This window comes from Camelus bactrianus, chromosome 4 (genome assembly GCF_048773025.1).
Source record: "Camelus bactrianus isolate YW-2024 breed Bactrian camel chromosome 4, ASM4877302v1, whole genome shotgun sequence".
In the NCBI taxonomy this organism is placed as follows: Eukaryota; Metazoa; Chordata; class Mammalia; order Artiodactyla; family Camelidae; genus Camelus; species Camelus bactrianus.
This window is the reverse complement of record NC_133542.1, coordinates 21,854,891-21,871,747: the sequence shown is the minus strand read 5'-3', so window position 1 is coordinate 21,871,747 and position 16,857 is coordinate 21,854,891. Positions and strand designations below refer to the sequence as shown.

The following is a 16,857-nucleotide window of genomic DNA, read 5'->3' as shown; positions in this document are numbered from 1 at the left end:
GGCTGATGTCGCTGCCTTCTTTTCCACAGTGGGGCAGGCGATTATCCTCCAGAGATAATGTGGGCAACTTAAGAGTGTCCTCCATCACTTCTCAGATACCTGCTGCATCAGGTTGGTCCTCACCCATATTCAGTCTACCCGGGGATTCCCTGCAGTTTTGTGTTTCCTCAAATCCCATCTTGCTTCTTTTTCTGTGCTTCTTCCAGGTTGGTTGTATGGGAGGCAGCCAGCATCTCAGGTTCGTTTTCACTCTGTCCGGAAGTAGAAATCTCACTTGTGATCTGACGCTAGAGCTGCGTGGTCCCACACCCTGCTCTTCCACATCCTTACCTCTGGCAGCCTTCACCCTCTCTGCGTGCTGCCCCAGGCCCTCGCACCTCAGTAAATTCACATGCTGGGTTCTCTTCCTTTCCCCATGCACTGTCTATTTTGACTTTTGCCTTTGCCTGTGATTATCAGAAACCTCAGGCCCCAGCCAGCAAGGAAATCTATAGCTAAACAATTACATTGTTGAAACCCTGACAAGTCCACCCTGGTTAATGACTTTGAAAATATCGGAGAGGTGTGAACGACTAAATCTGTAGGGTTCCATGTTGCGGGCCTGCAAAGACAGACTAGTAGGACCCACTTACTTTAATGGGAATTTTTCATTTTCTTTTCCTCTTACGTTTTTGTTCTCTAAATGCTAGTCTCACTCAGTATGGATTCATTACCTGGAGAATGGCTTGGATATTTGGATAATCATCTTCTAAATAGTTTCTTTTCTCCCTTTCCTATTATGATTGTTGGAACTCAGCCAACAACAATGCAACAGGCAAACAACAGACTAAGGAAAAAAGCAAACAGTGCTGGGTTACATTAGTAAATTATCATATATTAGATGCAGGTGGGATTCCTCAACTTCCCAGCCTGGCCGAATGCTTTTAATAAAACAGCATGAGACGGGAGGAGATGCTTTTGAAAAGGTGGTGTCATGGAATTTGGGGAGGAAAGGAGAAGGTAGGATAGCTCACTGGTCAAAGGCTCTGTGCTGCTGAGGTATCTAAGGGGGCACGGCATCGGGGGCAACCTGATGAATGGGGCGAGCACGTGACTGGTCTGCCCTGCCATTCCCCAGAGCTGTGTTGTACCTGTTCACCTTTCACACGGCTTCATGCTGGGTGGGGAGTACTTCCCCACCCCGTGACTTGAGGGTTGGCCAAGTGATTTGTTTTGGCCAATGGAGGTTTTGTGGGAGCTTGGGATGGGACTTGCCCTCATGTGCTCCTGCTTTTTGCTGTGGAAAGGACGTGCCTTAGGAAAGTGCTCTTCCAGGGAAGATGAGAGACATGTGGAGGGGCTCTCAACCCAACCCACAGATTGGAACCAAGCCCAGCCAAGCTCAGCCTACATCACTAGCCAAACCTCTGACAACTCAGATGTGTGAGCAAAAAATAAGAGCTTTTTGCTGATTTCCACTGAGATTTTTATGGTCGTTTGTTAGGCAGAAACCTCACAGATGCACTCACTTAACAGGACTGTCCTTGGACACATGGGGGAGGCACACTCTGCTCCTTTCTGAGTTGATACCTAAGTTTAAAAAGTGGAGGTGGTTTCAGAGCCCCAGAAAGTTCTGCCATTGCTTTCTGTGGCAAGATGACCAACCCAAATGGCAGTGCGACTTTCTCCAAGGTATGGGTGTGGAAGGGAGAGCAGAGACAGAGTCTCCAGAACTTGCTAAGATGCAGGAAGAATTGAGAGAGCAGTTCTAACAAGGGACAGGAAAACAGCATTTCAAAATATTGCTTACAGTGGGAGGTTGAAGTGAAGTCCTTTGGGTGATCTGCATGCATTTGCACCAAGACAAAAAAAAAACCATATTCTGAGAGCTTTTATGGTCATGGCTTAGTTAAGAGCGAACAAGAATCCACTCTCTTTCAACTGATGTAGCTTATAATTAAGTGCTAGAAGTTTCAGTGATTTGATTTGACTGATACCCTGGTCTCAATCTTCAATGCTTAGCACAGTACTAAACAAACAGGAGATGCTCAATAAATTGACTTGTAATTGATAGATTATCAGGAAACATAAACCTAATCACAGCACTGCCATTAATTAATTACATGACCCCAGACTAAAAGCTTAACCTCTCAGTTCCCTCATGTGCAAATAAGGATGAACTATTTGATATCCATATTCTCCATCATTGTTGGGAAGATAAAACGAGGTGAAGATGGAAAAATCTGCAGTGCTCCAGAAGTGATAGAATATTATTTCATTGACACCGCTGTATTGGGTGCTTGTTACTTGTGGAGGAAAAGAATGCTGAAGCAAGAATGCAGCCTTGAAGGGGTCATAAGGAGATATTTCCCATTGCTGTCTCTACAGGAAAATGAACAAGGGAAGTTAATGTATAGCCCTGTCTTTTTACTATTGTAATTTGTGAGGCCAAGTCAGGTCTCTGGATTGAGAAAGAAAGCTTTTTATTGTACCTTAAATTGCATTCTGTGAGTCCTGATTTGACCTATAATTGTTCTGTAAAAGCCTGTCCTCAATCAGATGCATTGGAGGATTAAACCAGCAACATCTCTGATCATGTAGCCTCTTTATGAAGATCCTCAGTGACATGAGTATGGCTTGAACTGCATCCCTCCAAATTAATATGTTGAAGTCCTAACCTCCTGTACCTCACAGTGTGACCATATCTGGATATAGAGTCTTTACAGAGATAATCCCATTAAAATGAGGACATTAATATGAGCCCTAGTTCAATATGACTGGTGTCCTGATAAAAAGAAAATATAAGAAGTTAGCCATTCACATGGGAAGAACTCCATGTGAAGATGAAGGCAGAGACCAGGGTGATGCTTCTCAAAGCCAAGGAGCACCAACGATTGCCAGCAAACTTCCAGAAGCTAGGGGAGAGGCATGGAACAGATTCTCACAGCCCTTAGAAAGAAAAGTGTCAATGCTGCCGACACTTTGATTTCAAACTTGTAGCCTACAGAACTGTGAGACAATGAATCAGTGTTGTTCAAGGCACTTCGTTTGTGGTATTTTGTTATAGCAGCTTTACTGAATGAATACACATGGAATCTCTGTTTATGAAAAAACTGGTTCTTTATATTAACAGCAAAGATGCATACAGTGCTTACCATTTACCAGGCACTGTTCTAAGCACTTATAACTCATGTACTCCTCAGAAGAATCCTAGGAGGTAGGGACTCATAGTATCCTCATTTTGCTGATGAAGGAAGGGAGGCACAGGGGATTTCATCAACCTACTGAAGGTTACAGAGTCAATATGTGGCAGAGCAGGATATGAACCCAGGCTGACTGGCTCCAGGGTCTGTCCTTTTGCCTTTCAGACATGTGACATAGGACATTTAATGGTGTCCTCTTTTTCATACAGAGAGCTCTAAGCCACTGCCTTGGTCTTTGCTCTCTAGAGTAACACAGAACAACTTTATTTCCAACCCTACAGGATGCCCTCTCTGCTGTATTTATGGTATGATTTCCCGAGCCTTCCCCTTTTGCCCTCTCCTCTGAACATGTTCTGCTTTGTCAGCATAATCATTAATTCACCAGTTATCCAGAACCCTAAATGTGGTCTGATCCAGTTTGAAAGTGGTAGAGTTATCACTTTCCATGATCTAAATATTTTATTGATTTCTTTAAGAAATTACTTTAGACTAATGATCACATAGTTAACTTGTCTGCTGACAGACCCAATCAAAACTCACAGCTCTTAAGCAGGTATCCCCCGGTCTTTACAGTTGATTCTTTCAACCGAAGTAATGGGCTTTGCATTTGTCCATGATCATTTTTTCCCAACATTTTAGACTGTGAAAATTATTTGAATCTTGATTATGTAATTCACAGCCACTTATCACTGTATAGTGGATTTCTTTGTTGGAGAATGTATGGGCAGCTAGTCTGGGAAGTTCTATCATTTCTACGTAATTCAAGATGACTTAGCCAAGCAGTTACTTTGGTCTTAATGATACGAAAATTTCAGACAATAGTTTGTGTGTGTGTGTGTGTATGTGTGTTAGTATACACTATATTCCAGTTTTTAAAAATTTGGTTTGCCCATAGTTTTCTTTGATTTTTCAAGCTCCTTAACTGTTTCCTACCCCTTTTTCTCTAACTTCAAAATAGGAATATTGAAGCATGTTCAAATGAAAAGGCCATGCCTTTTCCAGGCTTGATCTACCCAATGAGCAGTATTGTGGTCTCCTCTGTGACCTTCCTGTGGTGACACAGCAAGTCAAGAAATTCAGCTGCTCACCTTTGGAAAGTTCTTGGAAGATCCTCGTTTATGAGAAACATTATTTTCCAGCCTGGGAGAGAAAGCAGTGTTAAGCAAGTGTTCTTAACAGCTAACCAAGGATTCTGAAATTATCTTCATATGTTCAGCTTTGAGCTCTTATCTGATAGAAATACTAACTCCCAAAGCCACCCCAGTCTCCTTTTCCTTGATAGGGTGACTTTTGTCTTCTTGAAGGCATTTGGGCTTTTCTGCTGCTACCTTGCTATGTTTCTCCATTCTGCTGCTTACATTCTAAATCAGCAGCTGCTATTTCTGTTTTTGCCAATAAAGGGAATGTCTTTGTTTTTATAATTCTTAGAACAGGCTCTGATAAAGTTTCATCAGCCTATTTAAATTTATTTGCAGTCCTCTTGCTTAAGGAAACTAGAATCTTTCTTCCTGGGGCTAGGTGGAGGCATATGGATTTACAATTAGAAACACCCCTTCCTACTGACGGCAGACCACTGTTCCACATAAATTCCAGACACACTGTCAGTGGCCGAATTCTTCTTACCACTTCTGCTAAGCCCTTTGGGTTCTAAGATGGATATTGTCAATTGTTTACTAGCATCCATTCTCCCTTTCTTCCTTCCTAACAAAACCCTGATTTTCTTCCTGGTGTTCAACCTCTGCACTGAGTGCAGCCCAATAACTCACGTAGGTTCATTCAGCCTCTGGTTTCAGAGATGGGTCTTGATTTGTCCGAGCCAGTCTTTACCACCCCTTCTCCTTTGCTGGTCATTACTTCTGGAACCAGTGATTAGGACAATTCACACCTAATGGTCCCTTGGCAACTGTTGGTCAATGGTGTGGCCACTGAACTTAAGTTGGCCAAAAAAGACTGAAGGAAAGCATTTTTACTCCACAGTTGGGAGAGGGTTTTTGTCTCTCGCTGACTAAATATGAATAAGGAAAAATGTAGCCCTAGATGCTGTTGATAGCCAGTTTGCAGTCATGAAGGAAGCCAGTTTGAATACAAATGCCAACAAGTGGGAAAGGGCCAAACAGAGAATTTCAGAGCATCAGAGTCTGGGCCACGATGTGCCTAGACTTCCTGATAAGTGAGGTAATACATTTCCTCATTGTTTATACCTCTTATAATCAAACACATTCTAACTGATGTAGCTCCTTAAGAAAATGGGAATCTGGGGGGAGGGTATAGCTCAAGTGGTAGAGCGTATGCTCAGCACTCAAGAGGTCCCAGGTTCAATCCTGGGGACCTCCTCCAAGTGGAAATCAATGAAGAAACCTAATTACCTCCCCATCTGAATACAAACAAAAAAAGAAAAGAAAAGAAAAAGAAAATGGGAATCTTGTGTTCTTGCCAGGTATGATAGAGCTCCAGAGGTGGGCTTGCATGGGGGGAACCCAGGTTTTAAATGGTGAACTGCCAGCTATATTTGTATAATGCACCAGAAATATTTGCTTCTTATTGATTAGCTTTTTTAAACACAAGACAGAAATGCTCACTGAGCCCTCGAATGAATTCTTCTCCACTGATCCAATATTTTATCCCAGATATTCATTTATCTTAATTATAGAGTAGTGCTGATCTCATGATGAGCCAGTCGTATCTTATAAATGATACATAATAAGAACCTTAAAAACCTGTTGTTGACTTTGAAAAGTTGTCTAAATTTTGTTGGAAAACAGAAACATTTAGTTTATATATGACTAAAAAAAGAAGAAATTCTTTATGTTCATTCATTTCAAGATAGCTGCTCTTAAGAAAGGTGTATAGTGTCTTCCTCACAAAAATGTAAATATTCTTCACAGTGAGTCCTATCTCTGGTGGCGCGGAGAACTTGGAGAACAAAGGGTTGTTTCTTTTTTGCTGTTAAATGATTATTTCCAGCATTTCTAATCACATAGCTTATAAGGAAGTGAATTATACATGGTCCAATCTGGTTTGAAGCAGAATAAATTCATTCACATCTTCATGTTAGGTAGGATGGGTTTTTAAGTTTTAGACGTTGTCTCTTTTCTTTTGTGACAGCCTCACTTTAATGCCTTGGGTTTCCTGAATACCAGGTTCCTTTTGGCTGATATAAACTTTCATCATTCTTTCTGACCTGAAGGTGGGGAAATTTGCTTTTTTAGGGCAAAGATGTTCCTAGTTTCATTTCAAGTGATCAATGACTTCTAGTTTTTCTTTTAGTTGAACTTTAGTATCTGTGGTGTATATGCGTGTGTGCACTTGTCTGTATCTGTGTGCTTATGAACACACATGTGTGAGCTTTTTACAAACCAGTAGTAAACAGTTTAGGAGATGTAGTCACGTAGAATGGACTGTGCATCCTTTTCTTGAGTGAGAGATAATAAATCATTCTTCTCAGGTGGAATCTTTTATTTGTGCTTTGGGAATCCATTTTACCGAGAAAGTTTTGGTTTTCCTTTTTGGCTTTGTCTAAGCTGTACTTTAGTAAGTAATTCAAATCAACCTGACATTTATTAGCGGGGACATGGTCCACTCCAATCTCATACTGTTACCATAACAACTTTGCTATGGACTTTCCTATTTGTAAGTATGTGTGTGTCATGGTAATGCTGTGTGGTTGCAGATTTACTATTTGTAAGTCAGTGAAATAAAATCACTATCTACTCCCATGCCACAGTAATTGGTTATGGAGTGTTTTTATTTTGTCATTAAGAGTGATAACCTAAAATCTGAGCAGTTGGTTAGGGTTACCATAATCAAGAATATAAGATATTAGGAATAGGTTATATGCTGAGAATATTCCTGTTTTCTAAGACATTTCATACTCATCATTTTATCCTCACAATAACCATGGGGGTCTAGGAGGGTACATGGGTACAGCGATTATCACTGTTTTATAGTTGAAGAAAATCAAATAAAGCAAAGTAATTTTTCCCAAGGCCACTCAGTTAAAAACTGGCCAGTCCTGGGGTTCAAATTCAGAACTTCTAAATTCTACTCTCTCTTCACCACAGGAAGGAACAAAGGTTGAAACAGTACTCTGAGATCATTCCAAATGTTGCTTGTGTTGTTCTTGACATTGATTTTTTGGGGTAGTCCAAGGAGATTTTAAATAACTCCCTTTGTTGGAAAATGAAACTGTTTATTTTGGTCCTCTGGCTGGCTAGCCAGTTAAACTATTTCTGTGTTGTTGAATACGTCTTAGGACAAGGGTGGGGGTGATTCTAGAAAGGCATAGCTTCACATTCCTTCCTTTCTTAGAGATCCAGAAATTCAGATTCTCTGGAGATGGAACCTCTTTAGGTCCAGGTTTTGAAAGGGTCTTTCAATGTTTTTAGCTCCTCCATGGAGGCGTTAAGAAGTTTCAATGCCCTTTCTGCATCCAAGAAATGCTATTTTATCCTGATAACCATATCTCCTGGAATTCTCTCTGTGATTTCAAAAACTCATTTAGTCAAATTTTTTAGTGTATATGCTGCCTGTGCTCAGCCCCTCCCTTTAGTGATCTCACTGTGTTTTCTGGCTTACAGGGACTGTGCTCAGAAGCAAACAGTTGATTTTGCTGTGATTAGTGATAGACTAAAGAGACTGAAACATTATTTTCTACTTGAGTTACTCTGTTCTTGCAGAATATTCCACTGAGTGAACGTTGAACACAGGTGTTTCCTTTTAAACTTGAATCAATATATTCCAGAATTTGTTCTATTAATATTTGAAATCTGTAAAGAAGGATGCTCAAAATGAAGGCAGTTGCTTAAATCAAGGAAGGAATATCTTTGGGGGCATCAGAGGTGGTCTACCAGCCACCCAGCTTGAATGCTGAGAATGACCCCACTGAGCTGGAGGGCAGCCTGTCAGACTGTGCGAAGCAGGAGAAGGAAGGAAGTAGCTTATGTGCTTCTTGTTCTCTTCTCTGTCTACGCTCCCTCCCAAAGTGATTTTGTCCCATTCCAACAGCTTGCTGCATTTTTCAGAGCTTGTTCAGGGAAATAGAAGCCACTCTAAGTATTATAAGCAGTAATGGCTTCAATTCAAAGAATTAGAGGCTTACAAAACTGCTGGAACGGCTGGGGAGCTAAGTTCAAGGAAACTCCCACTGCTGAGCTCAGCTCCCTCCAGATTGGTGTGGGTAATTCTCAAAAGCTTGTCCGGAAGTCACTATGAATTTCAAGCCTCCAGGAAGCCTACACCACCGGCCTCCAACTCTGGAGCAGGTGACTCTCTAGAGCTTGACTGGAAACCCCAGCATCTGCTGACTGACCACGTGTCTGCTGGGAAATCTAGCTGGAGAACTCTGGCTTCCAGACTTTGTGCAAGGGCCTCTGAAAGGCCGATTCTCACCCACAACCATACAGGGGAAGATTTCTGAAAATGTGTTTCCAGGCTCCTCCCCTCTGATGCAGAGGGTGGTGTAGTGGGAGGTGGTGTTGATGCTGAGTTAGCTGACAACCAAAGAGGTTGCTTGTATCCATTTTAAAGACCTCTTTTCAATCCTCACCACATGAAAAACACCATAAGCCAATCATGGGTCCAAGACTTCATGATCCCAAATGTGAATGAATTTGATCATCTTTATCCTCTTAAAAATTACTCTTTTAGCAAAAAAGTAGGGAAGTAAAAAGGAAGAGAGAAGGAAACCAATGATGGCCTCATTTTAGCCTACCTTTCTGTCCCCAAAGCAAACAACTTCACTCATCCAGCTTGCGTGAAGGTAATTTTTTAAGAAATTCATGAGTCATTCCAGTTACTCCCTGAGTCTTTACCAAGTCTGATTGAATTTCACATATTGGCTCAGAGTTGTCTGCTCTAACATGAGGAGAGAGACTCCTCAATCAACAGTTCCCGAAATGTCTAATGCAGTGAAGCACTTCTTGTGTGTTAATACAATGAAGGAAAACACCTTTCCTTTTAAAAGTAGAAGAAGATAGTCAGGGAAATAGAAATAGTAATTCTTGTAAAGCAGAGAATCGTCTCCTGGTTCTTCCCTCCAGCTATTTCTTTTTTTTAATCCCCATTTCATCATGTACTTTTTCTCTAATCCCTCTTTCTCTCCTCACACCATTTGTTCCATCAGCTCTTCCTTTTCTTTGTTTTTCCAAGGAGCCTTGGCCATAGTCAGTGGTGGTCACCCCCACCTCAGGAACACTGATTGTGTTAACATAAATCATTTGTGGATAACATAGGATCGCTGACTGCTAGGGCCAGTAGGTCTTGGAATGTGTTCTCCTGCCAAAGCCCCTCCTCTCTCCCACAGACATTTTCATCACTGGATTTCAAAGTCAGATAATGCACAAGAAGGAGTAAGAGCCATTTTCTTTTCAGCATACCTTCCTCCCACCGAAACTCACCCTGGTACCCAATGGGAAAGAAATTAGATAATTAGGATTCTTTTTCCTTAGAAAATTTGCAAGACGAAGCCCAAGAGACAGAGCATGCCAGATGTTGTGGAGAGCACGATTGCTCAGTCCCTTCAGCCACACATGCTGAAGTCATGAAGTCAGGAAACCTGACTCAGGAGTCGCCATCCAGTGGGGGCTGACGAAGCACCAAATGGTCCCAGAGAACTGGTAACCCAGCCAATCCCTGGAACACAGGCCTGGTCTGAGGGTGTTCCTGGGCAGAGGTCAGTGGGAGAGAGACTGAAGGGTAGGGACCACTTCATCATGTTCTGGGAAACCCTGAAAGATCAGGTCAGTTCCAGGGTCAGGATAAACTGTAGTATCCCTGCACTTGCCAGGGGAGCCCCGTCGATGCTGTTGATGAATGCTGAGCGCCTGGAGTCGACACTGGGTCACAGTGCAGGGCCTTGGATGCATATGCCCAACACGAATGAGATAGGTTGTCCTGTAAGTTTAAATGAGAGAAAGTGTGAAAGCACATACTTCCATGTTTTTCTATTACAGCTTTACCTTTAATAAATTACAATGTGAGACAGTCATCACTTTCTGTAAAAATGAGCAAGAACATAAGCGTGAATAAGGTCTTGAATACAAGTTCTAGACTCAACTTGCTCCTCCGTAAGCCCAGTTACCATCTGTTCCCACTCTGTCCTGTTATTGTTCCAGGTTGAAGTGGTGTACATATTTATACCAGGCTTTTATGGATTCCGAAGCCTTGAGCACCACTCTCATGTTCTCCAGCCTTGGCTCAAGTTGGCAAAGCAAACAGGATCCTCCTCTTCGGCCGTGCTAGTCAGCTCTGGGACTGGCCCCGGCTGCCTCTGCTTCCCTGGAGACCAGAGCACCTTTCTGGACTCACACGGAGAGACCTTCCCCAATCATGGAGTCCTGTAATCACACTGCCTGGTGCTCTGGTTCTCAAATGAGTTCACAGAACATTCACCAGGGAACTTATTACAGATGCAAATTCCAGGCGGCCAGCCCCAAAGATCTAGGTGGGCCACTGCAGACTACGGCATCCTTCAGAAGGCCCAGGTGAGTCTGATGGAGCTGCTGAGAACTGCCGCCCTGCCTGGGACAGCTGCATTAGGAACCTCTTCTTGCAGCGATGCCTCTTCCTGCCTCCTTTGGTTCCCCCACCCCCTGGGCAGGTGCAGACATTTGTTCTTTGCTGTATGTCAGAGTGTTTTACAACTAGCTTTCTGCAGAACAGTAAAAAACAAAAGAGTTCAACATAGCCAAACGACTTTTCACGGAGCAGTAAAGTGATTTCCTCCCCGGCTCTGCTCTGAAGCGGATCTGAGAAGCTCTGTTCACTCTGGACCTTTCTGCAAGTTTACCTGGGCCCACTTCAGATTCACCGTGCAAGAGACCTGGACTGCCGGGCCCCAGGTCCATCACACTGGTTTATTTCAGGCCTGCGTCCCCAGGGGTGGCCCCCGTCTAGCTGGGTAGCAGAGCCTCGTGCCCGGCACTGCCTGGTGGCCTTCCGAGCTCCGCAAGCTGGGTGGTCCGCGTGCTGGCAGTGCTCAAGGCTGCAGGAGTTCCCAGCCCCCTCTGGGGGACATGACGAATGGCCGCGCTGACAAACCGTGGTCTGCTTTCCATCTCTGAGCCATGCACGGTTTCGCTTTCAAAGCAGGAAAACAAACCACGGGAACCAGACACAACACATGCAGGCCACAAATGATACAGCCATGTTCTCCTCTCGAGTGAGGGACCTGCAAAGGTAAAAGAAAAACAGCTCTGTTAGAATTCTTTGATGAAGAGCGAATACAGAAAACTCCACCAGGGCTTGTCCCAAGACCTCCTGCACCCTCCCTCGCCAGCCCTTTTCCAGGACCAGGCTGAGATTCAGTCCTCTCTGGTGAGCAGACCGACCTGAGATTGGGCTTTTTCTGGGCTTGCCAATAGGGCTCCAGCCCTGCCGCTTCCCAGGCGGCTGTGGAGGAGAATTTGGGAGGCCATGCTGGGCTCTCAGTCTGCCTGCACCCACCAGCTCCGTGTCTGTCGGATATATTCATATAGTGCCACTAAAATCTCTTTTGAAGAAAAGACTGCAGGTAAAGGATGTTCGAAGTATTCTAATCTACTCTGATCTCATGCTTTTTAATGGGTGGTTCCAATGAAAAGAGAAAAGAAGAACAATTTTACAAGAAGGGCATTGATTTCTCTGTGCCTCTTCTCTCTTATGTTGCCCCCCATTTCCCTCTTTCACTCTCTGTTCCTTCCTTTAGGGAGTGCATGGTAACATAAGGCTGAATTATCAAGAGCCAGAAAAAAAACTAGCGAAGAATTTTGTCTCTAGATTGTGAATGACAAGAGATCATGTTAGCTAACCGATAAAATAACTGGTTCCTCTGCCACAGCCTCTCGCAGTCAGCAGACAGGCCTCTGTGATGCATGGGTCCTGCCTGCCACACTAGTTGATGGACATAGAGCCTGTACTCTCTGTGTGTCTACAGCAGCATAGGAAGTATCACAGATAACTTGGGGTGGCTGCCTCTTAATAATGGTTCACCTTCCATGCCCACCCCCCACAGAGGAATGCTTCCCACTGGCCATGTGTGCAATACGTGACTTTGTTCCCCTAGCCGTTTATAACTGAGCCAGTCTGGGCCAAAGAATTCCTTCCCTTCATAGTGTAGTGGTTAAGAGCATGGAGTCATGCTAGTGCAGGAGGTGCTGTAAGAAGTAGGGCTATAAGCATTGTGGGTAGACAGGACATTAGCAAAGCAGGGAGGCATAAATGAATAGAGTGCATGGTAGGCTGGAGGGGGCACTGGGAAAGAAGGATGGGGTCCCTGTTGTGTTAGGTTAAAGCATTTGGGATATTCTCTTAGGCAATTGGCAGACAACTGGAGGTACCTAAGGTAAGGAAGGAAATGATCAAATCTAAGTATTACAAAGCTAACTCTAGTGGCTCAGTGGAACATGGGTAGGGAGCGGAGAGATGGTTAGGGGAGTCTCTCTCAAATGGCTCATTTGTTCAGTTATTCAGGAAAAACCTGTATGGAGTACTCATTGTGTCTCAGAGAGTGGATAAGAGCTTAAACTGTGGTGGTCATTGAAAAAAGAAGGAGAAAGATTCACAGCACAGATCCAACAAGGCTTGATGACTGATACTGTGGGTGTGAGGGAGGGGCAGGACTCAGGGGTTACTGAGACCACAAAGGTACTGATAGGGCACTATTCCAAAAGGGACATGAAGGAGGAGGAGCTCTTTGGGATAGGGGTAGGGAAGTGGTCAGGATGTGTATGGAGATGAGTTTCCTCCCTAAGCATTTAGACTATCCTAACAGAGGATTTTCTGGAGGTTTAGCATCAGTCCACACCTTTTCCAAAACTAATGTGAAAGCAAAGAAGTGTATTTTATGATGATGTGAAACAATCAGTACATGCTAACAGGGAGGTTATGAAGGAAACAAATTATTAAAAAAGAGTATGATCCCAGTTCTAATTTGAAAAGCCTTTCAGGAGTAGTTGTGCCTCTTACAGACTGATACCAGGGCCAGGACACAGTTACTCTCAGTGAGGGTGGGCTTCTTTGGAGAACTTAGATAAACATTTGGGCCTGTGGAAAATTACTGGCCAAACTTCTGTGGGGAAGGATGCTCAGGGGAATGAGGAAGGAGCAGAAAATCTTATTTTCTGCCAGTTTTCTCCCCTTTTTCACTCATTCTTTTAGAATGTTCCTCAGAGGTGGTCTCCAAAGCTTCGGAAATCCACACTTGGCCCTCTCTCTCTCTCTTTTATATATATCTATCTATATAGGTATAGATAGATACACACACACACACACACACACACACACACACACACACACACACACCACATGAACGTGTGTGTTGAAATGTGGACAACCCTGACTTACTAGGGTATTTTTTTCTGCATCACTTACTTCCCCATAGAAGTGTTAGAAAGATGGAGTGAGGGGTGGGAATAGTAGAAAGAGCAGGGCTTTGGTCCAGACAAACCTGGTGTCAAATTCTGCCTGATATGACCCTGGGCAGGACACTAAGCTTCTCTGGGCCTCTGTTTCTTTAAAACTTCATAGGACTGTTTCCGTTTTGGAGATGATGTCTCTAAACTATCTAGTGCTTAGTAAGCGTTTGACAACTGTGAGAATGAAGTTGGTACCCTGTGACTATCCACTGTGCGGTTTTCTTGTTTCATTGTTCCTCATAGTAAATAATGGTCCTGGCATATCTGCCAACAGGTAAAATTCTCTGGAAACAAAACTTTAGCAAATATCAGTGTGGAATTTATTCATGTTTTAGTTAATTACTTGGGGGGCATTTAATGAAAGAATGAATTATTAAGTGAGAACATTGATTGTTCCCTGTGTATGGCAAGATCTCCTGTGTATGCTTAAAATAGCTCCATTAAATGTAGAGCAGGCCATAGAAAATTAAAGAAAGAAAGGGAAATGGAATGAGGATGAAACACACAATTTAGCCAGTGAGTCTGCATAAAATGGCAGCCACGCCCTGATTATCTAGAATTCTGGTGACTGCTGGGTTTGTGAGCCAGGACAAGGCAAGCTCTTTTTGGTGTCTGTGTCCCTCCAGACCCTCTACCTTACTTCACCCTGCTCTGGGCCCTGGAAGCCTTGCTCCTTGGCTTCTTGATGGGTTTGTCTAATGGGAAACACTTACAGGGCGTGGGGGTTAGCAATGAGAGAAGGTTGGAGGTATTTATCCTGGTTCTCTCTATTGAGGCTATTGTCCCTCTCCAATAGGGTCTCTCTCTCTCTCTGGCACCCTCCTTCCAGGTTCTAGAAGCTAAGCTCGGGGTTCCTTCCCCCATCCCTTTGGGCCTAGAGGTGGTAACAGCTCCCTTGTCCTTAGACCCAGGGTACTGCATCATCCCTTGTGTGGTGCACCCTGCCCACACTTTACAGTCCTTTGATTAAACCTTCCTAGAGTTTTTTGAATTTGAGTGTGCCATCTGTTTCCTGCTGGCCAGTTAGTAGTGATACCAGCCAAGTCTCACTGGTACTGAAGACTGAGAAAACTGGAGGAAAGGGGCAAAAAAAAGAAAACAAAATCAGAAAGAAGTGAGGGTCTGATGACAATGGAGAACATCACTGGATGACAGAGGAATAGAGAAAGCAAGAAATAAATTGAGGTCACACCAACAGAACAGAAAAGTGATGTGTGGGGCAAAGAGATGAAATAGCAACCTCGCAGTTTGGGACCACCCACCACACTTGGACTCACTAGCCCTTGAGAACCTCCAAAGTGCCAAGGTAAAGCCATGCAGGGTGGTCCACACAGGTGGGCTGGAGTGCTTACTACAAGGGTAAATTAAGTTGCACTTAAGGCAATAACTTCTGAGTGCTTCACTGTGTTAAGACAGAGTCTAGGAGTTGATGGTTACAACTTATGTAATCTAGCATCTTGAGCTAAATCTGTATTATATTCCATATATTCCAAAAGGGAAAGCAATATTTGTTGATGGCCTACTCCTTGCCAGAAGAGGTGTATTGTAATCCTCATAGCTACTGAAAGTAGAACGGCATTGTCCCCATTTTATAGGTGAGGAAGTACCTTGAATGAAGTTAAGTGACTGGCCTGAAGCGGCACAGCTGGTGTGTTTTAGAGTTGGGAGCTGAACACAGCTTTTCTTTCCTTACTTTCCTTTCTTTCCTTCCTTCCTTCTTCCTTCCTTCCTTCCTTCCTTCCTTCCTTCCTTCCTTCCTTCCTCCCTCCCTCCCTCCCTCCCTCTTTCTTTCTTTCTTTCTTTTTCTTTCTTTCTTTACATTTTTTATTGAGTTATAGTCATTTTACAATGTTGTGTCAAATTGCAGTGCAGAGCACAATTTTTCAGTTATACATGAACATACACATATTCATTGTCACATTTTTTTTCCTCTGTGAGCTACCACAAGATCTTGTATATATTCCCCTGTGCTATACAGTATAATCTTGTTTATCTATTCTACATATGCTTGTCAGTATCTACAAATTTTGAACTCCCAGTCTGTCCCTTCCCACCCTTGGCAACCACAAGTTTGTATTCTATGTCTATGAGTCTGTTTCTGTTTTGGATTTTTTTTTTTTTTTTAGAGTCCACATATGAGCGATCTCATATGGTATTTTTCTTTCTCTTTCTGGCTTACTTCACTTAGAATGACATTCTCCAGGGACATCCATATTGCTGCAAATGGCGTTACATTGTTCGTTTTTATGGCTGAATAGTATTCCATTGTATAAATATACCACCTCTTCTTTACCCAGTCATCTGTTGATGGACATTTAGGCTGTTTCCATGTCTTGGCTATTGTAAATAGTGCTGCTATAACATTGGGCTGCAGGTGTCTTTTTGAAGTAGGGTTCCTTCTGGATATATGCTGAGGAGCGGGATTACTGGGTCATATGGTAAGTCTATTCCTAGTCTTTAGAGGAATGTCCATATTGTTTTCCACAGTGGTTGCATCAAACTGCATTTCCACCAGCAGTGTAGGAGGGTTCCCCTTTCTCCACAGCCTCTCCAGCATTTGTCATTTGTGAACTTTTGAATGATGGCCATTCTGGCTGATGTGAGGTGATAGCTCTTTGTAGTTTTGATTTGCATTTCTCTAATAATTGGTGATATTGAGCATTTTTTCATGTGCCTATTGATAATTTGTATTTCTTCCTTGGAGAATTGCTTGTTTAGGTCTTTTGCCCATTTTTGGATTGGGTTGTTTGGTTTTTTCTTATTAAGTCATATGGGCTGCTTATATATTCTGGAGATCAAGCCTTTGTCAGTTTCACCATTTGCAGAAATTTTCTCCCATTCTGTAGGTTGTCATTTTGTTTTGCTTATGATTTCCTGTGCTGTGCAGAAGCTTATAAGTTTCACTAGGTCCCATTTGTTTATTCTTGCTTTTATTTCTATTGCTTGGGTAGACTGCCCTAGGAGGTGTATATGTATATGAGATGTATATGAGTTAATGTTTTGCCTATGTTTTCTTTTAGGAGGTTTATTGTATCTTGTCTTATGTTTAAGTCTTTGATCCATTTTGAGTTGATTTTTGTGTATGGCATAAGGGAGTGTTCTATCTTCATTGATTTACATGCTGCTGTCCAGTTTTCCCAACACCATTTATTGAAGAGACTGTCTTTATTCCATTGTATATTCTTGCCTCCTTTGTCGAAGATCAGTTGACCAAAAATTTGTGGGTTCATTTCTGGGCTCTGTATTCTGTTCCATTGGTCTATATGTCTGTTTTTGTACCAATA

General features: G+C 42.9%; 1 protein-coding gene across 13 annotated transcripts in view; it reads left to right on the top strand.

Moving 5' to 3' along the window:
* CCDC171 (coiled-coil domain containing 171) overlaps positions 1–16,857 on the top strand; it is a 388,533-nt gene that overhangs the window by 354,038 nt on the left and 17,638 nt on the right. The window contains exon 30 of one of the 13 annotated variants that reach the window (XM_074361535.1): positions 10,295–11,495. The exons of the other annotated variants lie outside the window; for them this stretch is intronic. The gene's annotated coding sequence lies outside the window, so the exon portion shown is untranslated. The remainder of the gene's footprint in view (positions 1–10,294; positions 11,496–16,857) is intronic. 13 annotated transcript variants of the gene reach the window in all.